The sequence below is a fragment of the Phascolarctos cinereus genome, unplaced genomic scaffold, assembly GCF_003287225.1.
Source record: "Phascolarctos cinereus isolate Bilbo 61053 unplaced genomic scaffold, phaCin_HiC Scaffold_1;HRSCAF=81, whole genome shotgun sequence".
Lineage (NCBI taxonomy): Eukaryota > Metazoa > Chordata > Mammalia > Diprotodontia > Phascolarctidae > Phascolarctos > Phascolarctos cinereus.
In genome coordinates this window covers 33,876,336-33,886,117 of record NW_027555514.1, presented here as the reverse complement: position 1 = coordinate 33,886,117, position 9,782 = coordinate 33,876,336, and the positions used below count along the sequence as shown (strand labels likewise).

Below are 9,782 nucleotides of genomic sequence, written 5' to 3'. Positions count from 1 at the left end.
ATGTAGAAGCTGCTATATCTTGTGTTATCCTGACTGTAGCTCCACAATATTTGAATTATTCCTTTCTGGCTGCTTGCAATATTTTCTCCTTGACCTGGGAGCTTTGGAAATTGACTGTAATATTCCCAGGAGTTTTCATTTTGGAATCTCTTTCAGGAGACGATCAGTGGATACTTTCCTTGATTCTAGGATATCAGGGCAATTTTCCTTGATAATGCTTTTTGGTTCTTGTTTTTGTTTAAGGACTTTCATGTAGCCCAATAGTTCTTAAATTATCTCTCCTTGACCTATTTTCCAGGTCAATTGTTTTTCTAATGAGATATTTCACATTTTCTTCTATTTTTCATTCTTTTTTATTTTTTTAAGGCAGTTGGGGTTAAGTGACTTGCCATGGGTCACATAGCTAGCAAGTGACGAGTGTTTGGTCTGAGATCAGTTTTGAACTCAGGTCCTCCTGACTTCAGGGCCAGTACTCTATCCCAATTCTAATCTTTAAGGAATTATTTTCTTCAGTAAGCTTTTGTACCTCCTGTTCCAGTTGGCCAATTCTACTTTTTAAGGAGTTTTTTTCTTCAACGGATTTTTGTACCTCTTTTTTCCATGTGGCCAATTCTGCTCTTTTTTGTTTGTTTGTTTTTATTTTTGGTTTTTTTGTTTGTTTCTTTTTGCTTTTTGATGAGGCAATTGGAGTTTAGTGACTTGCCCAGGGTCACATAGCTAGTAAGTGTCAAGTGTCTGAAGCCATATTTGAACTCAGGTCCTCCTGACTCCAAAGCCGGAGCTCTATGCACTGCACATCCTACCTACCCTTCAATTCTGCTTTTTAAGAAGTTCTTTTTGGGGTAGCTAGGTGATTTAGTGGATAGAGCACCAGCCCTAGATTCAGGAGGACCTGAGTTCAAATGTGGCCTCAGACCTATAACACTTACCAGCTGTGTGACCCTGGGAAAGTCACTTAACCCCATTGCCTAACCAAAATGCAAAAAAAAAAAAAGTTCTTCTCCTCAGTGGATTTTTGTGCCTCTTTTACCATTTGGCCTATTCTTTTTTTTTCAGGTGTCATTTTCTTCAGTATTTTTGTTTTGCCTCCTTTACCAAGTTATTGACTCTTTTTTCATAATTTTCTGGCATCATTTTCATCTTTTCCCCAATTTTTCCTCTACCTTTCTTATTTGAGTTTTCAAATCTTTTTGAGCTCTTCTAGGAATTCTTTTTGGGCCTGAGACCAATTTACGTTTTTCATTGAGGCTTCGGATACAGCAATTTTGACTTTGTCATCTTCTTCTGAGTTTGTTTTGATCTTTTCTGTTACCGTACTAATTTCCTGTGGTCAGGTTCTTCTGTTCTTCTTGTTGTTGTTGTTTGCTCATTCTTCCAGACTATTTCTTGACATTTAATTTTATGTTACAGTTGGACTTTGTTCCCAAGGAGCTTCCGTTTTCTTTGAAGCGGTTTGAAGACTAGTTCTAGGGATCTATAAGTTTTCAGTTCTTCCAAAGTGGTGTGATCTTCAGAGAGGCGCATTTATTACACTCTTGGCCTGTGCTCCGGTCTGTGAGCAATCACAAGCGCTCTTTTCCTCCCTGAAGCTGCGATGAAGGATCCCCTCTTCCCTGCAGCTGCAAGCTGGGGTGTCCTAGTGCTCCTCCACACCCTGGGACCATGACTCAGGACTGCGACCCAGATCCGAGTATCAGCAATGCAGCAGAGATCTGCATTCAATGCCAGCAAAGAGACCCTTATATCTGTCTGACCAGTTCTTCCACCCCCTTAATGTTGGCAGACTGAGAGGTCCAGAAGCCACTGATGCCAGTTCAGTCATCCACAAGGCCAACTGCATGGCGCTCTGCTGGGTGCCTGGTGTAGGGTCCAGGGCCTCCCTGCTGGCTTGCCTGGGGTGGCCTGACCTGGAGCACACTCCGCTCTCATCTAGTACAACAGATCTTTTCTGCCAATCTTCTACATTATCCAGGATTAGAAAATTGTTTGACCCTGTGTCCTGTTGTGAGTTCTGCCACTCCAGAATTCTTTTTGAGGCATAAATTTAAAGTAGTTTAGAAGGGAATTTGGGAGAGCTCAGGAGAGTCCCTGCCTTTTCTCCACCATCTTGGCTCAACCTCCCTTCTTTAAAAAAATAATTCTTCTGTATATGGGACAATTTTCTAGGAAGAGACCTAGGGGTGAGTACATGTAATGTAAAAACCAAGGATCAATTTTTTTAAAATTAATAGTATTTTAATAATCCAGGCAAGAGGGGATGAGGGCCTGAATTAGATTGGTAGCTGTGTAGGTGGAGAGAAAAAGACATTTGGAAAAAATATTGTAGAAAAACATTACAAAGATATGGTAATGCTTTGAATATGAGAGATAAGCAAGAGAGAGGAGTCACTCCAAGTCTTCAAAGCTGTTTGAAAGAATGAAGGTCCCCTCAACATTAATAGAGAAGTCAGAAGAGGGAAGCTTTTGAAGAAAAGATAAGTTCTGTGTGGACATATTGATTTTGAAAAGTCTACTGTAGGGGCAATTAGGTGGTGCAGTGGATAGAACACTGGCCCTGGAGTCAGGAGGAACTGATTCAAATTCAGCCTCAGACACTTAGAAGCTGTGCGACTCTGGGCATGTCACTTAACCCCAATTGCCTCTAAAAGGAAAAAAAAAGGAAGGAAGGAAGGAAGGAAGGAAGGAAGGAAGGAAGGAAGGAAGGAAGGAAGGAAGGAAGGAAGGAAGGAAGGAAGGAAGGTCGGTCTACTGTACATCCCATTTGAGATGTCCTAAAGGGTGTTGGTGATGCAGAACTGCAGCTCAGGAGAAAGACTAGGGTTGGACAAATAAATCTGGGAATCGTCTGGTTAGAGATAATTGAACCTATGGAAGTTGATGAGACCAACAAAAGAGAGACCATGGAGAGAAAAAAGATGGAGACCAGAGACTTGTGACACACCCACAGTTACCGGGAGTGACATAGATTAAAATCCATCAAAAGATTGAGAACTAGCAGTCAGATAGGTAGGAGGAAAACTAAGAGAGCAAAAATGAGGATGAAAACCAATACTACTGCTAGACCTATAATCCAAAGGGATCAAAGAAAGGTGAAAATGATCCATATATGTAAAAATAATTATAGCAGCTTTTTTAGTCATATCAAAGAACTGGGAATAAAGGCAGTACCCATCTGCTAGGGAATGACCAGACAAATTATGGTATGTGAATGTAGTGAAATAGCACTGTAAGAAATGATGACAGGGCTGGTTTCAGAGAAACCTGGAAGACATATATGATTCAGAGCAAAATAAGTAGAACCAGTGCTACAATTTATACAAAAACAGTACGACTGTAAAGAAAAACAATTCTGAAAGACATAGGAACTATGGTCAATGCAATGACCAAACTTCAGAGGACCATGATGAAGCCCATTACCCACCTCCTGATAGAGAGGTGAGGGACTCAAGATGCAGGAGGACAAACTGGACAAGGCCAATGTGGGAATGCATTTTGGTTGATTGTATATTTATTACAAGGCTTTCATTGCTCTTTTGTTTTCTTTTTTTCCAGTTTGGGGTTGGGTAGGAGGGAGTAAGAGACTCGGTATAGGATAGCATCCTTCCCCCTCCAACCCAAAAGAGAAAAGCACGTCACTGAAGCATTTTTGAAGGTACAGAAAAGGATAAACAGAAAGAATCACATTGCTGCAGGATAGCTTTAAAAGTTACATGTTGAATTAATTATTAAAAACAAGAGGAAAGCTGTATATAACATGTGAAGTCTGACATACAATCCTCTTTTTCTTGTTCTATATGGAATTGCCCATTTTACTGTCTGTTAAGTTCAGAATAGAAAATATATAGATTTTTAAGAAGAAAAATAAGGCATAGGAAGAGATAGAAAGATAAAAGATTATCATCAGATAAAGCACATTCAGAGTTCTTGAACATGGAAGTAGAATACTTATCGGTGATAACAAGGTCAAAGGTATGACCACTCCTATGCTGAGGTGAAATGGAAGAACAGATCATGAGAGTTGACTTGACTGAGGACCTGGGAACTTTAAGATGAAAGTGGTAGATTTTAGATGAAAGCAAGTTCGTTCACTACGGAGCAGATAGACAGTCCAGAGAAGAAAATGGAAGGGGTGAACAGATCTGGAGGGAATATTGGGAGGTAGAGTTGAAGAGGGTGGGAATGAGGGACAAGGCCAGTAATATTGAGGAGCAGGGTTTGTTCTTCAGTAGCCAGGGGTTCAACATAGAGATAAGGAGAGTAGAAGACACTGAAAGTATGTTAACCACTGGGGAATGAGTCTGCAGAAAGTAATAGTGAATATAGCTTCATAATACACAGTATTACTCTTCCCTCAGCCCATTACCTATTCAATTTTACCTGTTTCCTTTTGAATAAGATATATATCCATCCAGAGACATATTTCAGTCAAGGGTCTTGTTCCACCAACTCAGTGATTACTATGACGTCAAATTTGCCTCCCTGTATTGTAAGCTCTAATTCATCTTTCTTATTTCACATACTTTTCTACAGATATTTATGGCCATTGATCTTGTCATTTTGTCTTGCATGAATTTCTAGTTATTTTTTGTTCTAATCTTCCTGTGTCAGAGCTAGGTACACTATCTAGCTTGGGGAGTATTTTTAAGTCATTTTCTTCCTCTGCCTTCTTTTTCCATTGAAAGACCTTTTCAGTAGACTTGAAAGACATTAGGCAACTAACATTTTTACCCATTCTAAGTGCATTGTGATTGTCTTTTGTCTGAGAAACAGCATGGAGCATTGGACAGAGAGCTGATCTCAGAGTTAGTGGAACCTGGGTTCAAGTTCTGCCCCTGACATATACTGGCTGTACTCCAGGACAAGGGTCAACAGGAATATTTCCCTGAGGTGTGCTGTACCTTTTCATGCAGGCTTCTGGCCTTGAGAATTTCTTGGTCATATCTAAAACACATACCCTGGAAACACAGTAGACCTCTTTATTGTTGTACTGATTGATAAACAGTTGCCTCAGTACCACTGATTTGACAACCCCTGTGGAGGCACACCATTAATCTTTAGAAGACATTCTCACCAGTAGGGTTCTCTCCACCATTCACATGGTCACCTCTCATAACAAGTTCATCATCTCATTACAAGAAGCCTGGAATATTGCAATAAATTCCTGATTCAAGAGGTCTAAGCATTTTTGCATCATGGATTTCTTTGGCAGACCAATGAAGCCTGTGGATTCCATCTCAAATACTGGTTTTAAATAATCAAAGGAAATTAATTTTTTTTAAATTTGAGCTAGAGGCTAGTATAAGTACAGATGCAATTTTTCCCCATTCATGTTCTCCCTGAAATCTACCCGTGAGAATAACTTCGCAAAGAGGAAAAAGGTGTTAAATTTACTAAGCTATCTATAGAAAGGAAGTTGAAATCAGAGAAGCCATGTGAAAAGCAATATACAAGAATCATTGTCATTATTTCCACTTCTCTAAAAATGTATTGAATATTAAAGGTGCTTCTCAGTGGACAGCATTCATCCCGGGCAAGTCATTTGTATGACTGTACTGACTTACATTATGATAGGTGTTTACAAAGGAGAAGTGACCTTAGAAAGGAAGTTAGTGGTCACAAATGAATGAGGAAGGTTACCTTGAGAGGATAGAGATAAAAATGGTACCAGTGGTAAGATTCCAGATGGAAAGACTGTACTTCTCTAATTTTTTTAGTTGTCTCAGACTTGTCTCACTTAATTGTGACCATTCGGTAGATTTTTTCAAACATATTGTATTCACGTAATACATTCATGTTAAGCATATTTATAATGAAAAGGGGTTCAACATTAACAACTCATAAATTTGAAAACCCATTGTGATACTGGTGAGGGTTTCTTTCCAAACATCCTCACATTTACTTTTAAGAAATTGCTGACAGCATTTTCATTTGACAAAACTAACCTGACACACCCAACTTCCTGATTCTTGGTGGAGTCCGAAATGTATTATCATGAGTAATATGTATCATAGTAAAATAATTCAAGAAAGTAATAGGGGTGGTTTAATTTACTTATGATACATCAAACATCTGAGAATAAGACAACGTTAGAATCAAAAAATTTTTTATTATGGTAGCATTAGAGATATATTTAACAAATATTGCTGACAGAGACAGCTAGTAGCCATACATATATGCAGTACTCACACAGACATATCTATTACTTTCTATATAAGCACAGGGAGTGGACCTGGGCTTTCACTGATAAAGGGGACTTTGGTTGAGGGAACTCCCTCTGTCAACCTAGGTTAGCACCTTCTCAATAACTTATTAAAAGAGTGGCCTGGAGCTCCCCGTCTTGGAATCCTTAATTTTCAATATTTGTTCAGTCACCACCTTCTACATGAAGCCTTTCCTGATCTCTATCCACCCCCACAAACCACACTTCCCCCCATTCTCCATGCTGATAGTGGCTTCTCTCCCCTAAAGTACCTTGTATTCTGTGTGTGTGTGTGTGTGTGTGTGTGTGTGCATGTGTGTGCATCAGTCAGTGGCATTTATTAAGTGCCTCTTTGTACATCTTTGTGTGTTAAGTGCTAGTGATACAAAGAAAGGCAAAAATAGTCTTTGGCCTCAAGGAGTTAACATTCTAATGAGGGAGACAACATGTAAATAGCTAAGTGAACAGGGAATTGGACTTGGATTCAAGAAGACTCCAGTTAGAATGCTGCCTTAGGTACCTACTAGCTTTGTGATGCTAAGCTAGTCACTTAACCTCCATTTGCCTGTAATGGGGGTAATGATAGTACCTACCTCCCAGGGGTGTTGTGAGGATGAAATGACATAATATTTGTAACAGCCATTGCAAACCTTGGAATGTAAGATCTATGAACCAAGGTCAAACAGGAGATAGAAAGTTTAAGTATCTTGGGTATCAGTGAACTTTAAATGGATATAGGAATGCATGAATTTAATTCAGGTGATCATTACATATACTACTACTGTGGGCAAGAATCCCTTAGAAGAAATGGAGTAGCCCTCATAGTCAATAAAAGGGTGAGAAAAAGCAGTACTGGGGCATAAAGAAAAGATATGGCTAAAGAAATTATGTATATGTATGTATGTATGTATGTATGTAATGAATATACGGAGTGTAGCATAGTGTCAAGTTTGCAGGCCTGAGTGAATGCTGAGAGTGGGGGATAGTGCCCTGCAAGGTAATTATATGCATATAATCCATCCCATCAGAGTGAAGGGATTCGTTTGGCTTTGGGGTTGGACTAGATGGCAAGTACTGACCCTTTCAATTCTCAAATTCTGTAATCTTGTTAATGTAAGCTCCTTCAGGACAGGTTACTGTTTTGTTTTTGGTTTTTTTTTCCCCCACATGTCCATGTATCAGTCAATAAACATTAATTAAGCATCTACTACGTGCCAGTCACTTTGCTAAGTGCAGGGGATGCAAAAAGAAGCAAAAGGAAATCCCTGCCCTCAAGGAGTTTACAATCTAATGGAGGAGACAAAAAAACAACAAATACATACAAACAGGCTGTGCTTCGGGAAATCAGTAACAATGCTTAGTACACAGTGCCTCGCACACCGTTGGCACTGAATGCGAGTTCACCGACGGGTTCCAGCTAAAGCGCTAGGCTTCTCAGAACGAGATCCCGGCCTCATCACCTTCCTGAGCAGCGGATGGAGATCTCTCCATCCCTCCTTGGCTCAGGACAAGGCCATCGCCTGGCAGAAAGCAAGCTCCTGGAAGTCCGGGCAGTCCCCCTTGCTCTGTGAGCAGCCGGGCAGCCTAGTGAGCTTCAGACACTCAGCAGCTGGGCGACGGCACTGGCCAGGTCACCTCACTGTTCGCAGCCTCTGTTTCCCCATCTGTAAAATGGTGCTGATAACGGCACCTGCCATGATCAATTAGAGGCGCTTTGAACAACTTGATGCGCTATGTACATGGCTCCCGTTACGGTGGTCACTGCTGATGGCACTGGGCCGCCGGGTCCCTGGGGTTCGTGGGGCTCCTCCCGCCCCCACAGACTACACCCCGCGGCGCCCGGGCCGCGCTCAGCCGCCCTTTCCCTGCGAAGCGGGCCCGAGCCTGCGCCTGAGGGTGAAGCGTCCGCGGCGGTGCGCGGCGCGGGGCAGCCCGTGCGGGCCCGTACACCGCGGACCCAAGCTTCCGGGACCCGCGGTGGCGGAGCCGAGCAGAGCGCAGGCCCGAGAAAGCCGGGGAGGGCGCGGCCGCGTCCAGACAGGGGCGGGGCCGAGACTAGCCGAGAGGAGGGGCAGGAGGCGTTGGGCGGGCCCGCGGGCAGGAAGTGACGTTATCGGCTCGCGTTACGTGCGCGGACGTGGCGGCGGCGGCGGTGGGGTTGGCGCCGGGGGGCGGAAGTGGCGGCCGCGCTGGGGCTGGTGTTTGTGTTTTGGTTTCGGAAGGCGCCCGGCGGCTGAGCCCGGGGGAGCCGGAGGAGGAAGGGGCGGAGGAGGAAGCGGCGGCGGCCGTGGGCGCCCGGCTCCGGCCGAGGGGGAGGAGCGGCGGGAGGCGGGGACGGAGCCCGACGGGGGCGGTCCCAGCGGCGCGAACCCCGCACCGGCCAGTCTGAGGGAGGGGAGCGGCGCGAGGAGGTGCAGCAAGGCCGCGGAGGAGACTCCGGCTCCGGGCCTCGTCCTTGAGGAGTCTCCGGCCCCGCCACGCCAGGTAACGAGCGGAGCCGCGCCGCGTCGAGCTGGCCGCGGGCCCCAGGCCCGGCGCAGCCGGTGGTTCTGCTCCCGGCCCAAGATGGCGGCCCGGGCAGCCGGGCCAGGTCGGGGAGGGCTCTCAGGGCCGGCCGAACCTGCCCCGGGCTCGTCCCGGGAGTCTCTCAGCCCCAGCCTCGTCGTCCACCTGTTGGGCTAATGCGGGGTGCGGGGTCCCCTCCTGTGGGGGGCAGGACTCAGCGGGACTTGAGCCCAATCCCGTGCGGACCCCGGGGGCCGCAGACGTTGGGAATGCCCTCGGAAGGCTTCGGGCTACTCCCCTAACCTCTCTGGGCCTCAGTTGCCTCCTCTGCAAAATGACGGGTTTGGATTAAATGATCTTCTCAAGGTCCTTAAAGGAGCTCTGATGAGAAAGTCTGTGCAGAGCCGCTGGCGGGGTGGAGGGGACTTAGTGAAAAATGGGGTGTTGTCTATTATGCGAGAAGCTCATTTTATACAGTAATCTCTGTTGTTTTTTAAAATACTGTAGGCTTCAACTCAATTTTCTTTCCAGGACCTCAGTAGGTGAGTTACCTGTCTGCCTAGGTTGAGAGGAGACACCTAGTTTGCCCACAGATGAAATGCTGACCCCATACTCCTTCCAAAAAGATTATAAAAAAAAAAGACTTTATTGTGTTAATTAAAGAAATTATAGACAAGATACCCTAATTCTGTTTTTGAGGATAAAATAAGGTAATTTTGTAAAGTGCTTTGCAAACCTTAAAGTGCTATATCATTGTTACTTATTATTATGTGAGCCAAAAAATAAGTAATTTTTACTTTGTCTATATTTTTAGTGCTTCAGAATTGTTTTTAAAACCTGCTGGAATGGGGGAGGAAATACCTTTGATAAGTTATCATCCACTTAACTGTCTTTTGCATTCTTAAAATACTATGATAAATAATTTAAATATTCTATTAGAGGTGAGTGATGTGATGTGAGAGCTGTATCTTGTGTAAATATGAAGCCTTGAAAGCCTGTATTTATTATTTTTACTTAATCTGGTCCAACCACCCAACTCAACCTTTTTAAAAAACTTTATGATTAGTTGACTAGAAAA

At 43.7% G+C, this 9,782-nt stretch overlaps 1 protein-coding gene across 2 annotated transcripts in view; it reads left to right on the top strand.

Moving 5' to 3' along the window:
- Window positions 1-8,407: 8,407 nt before the first annotated feature.
- The window catches only part of RAB5A (RAB5A, member RAS oncogene family), a 51,535-nt gene continuing 50,160 nt past the window's right edge, over window positions 8,408-9,782 (top strand). For both annotated transcript variants that reach the window (XM_020987204.2, XM_078151421.1), the window contains exon 1: window positions 8,408-8,683. The gene's annotated coding sequence lies outside the window, so the exon portion shown is untranslated. The remainder of the gene's footprint in view (window positions 8,684-9,782) is intronic.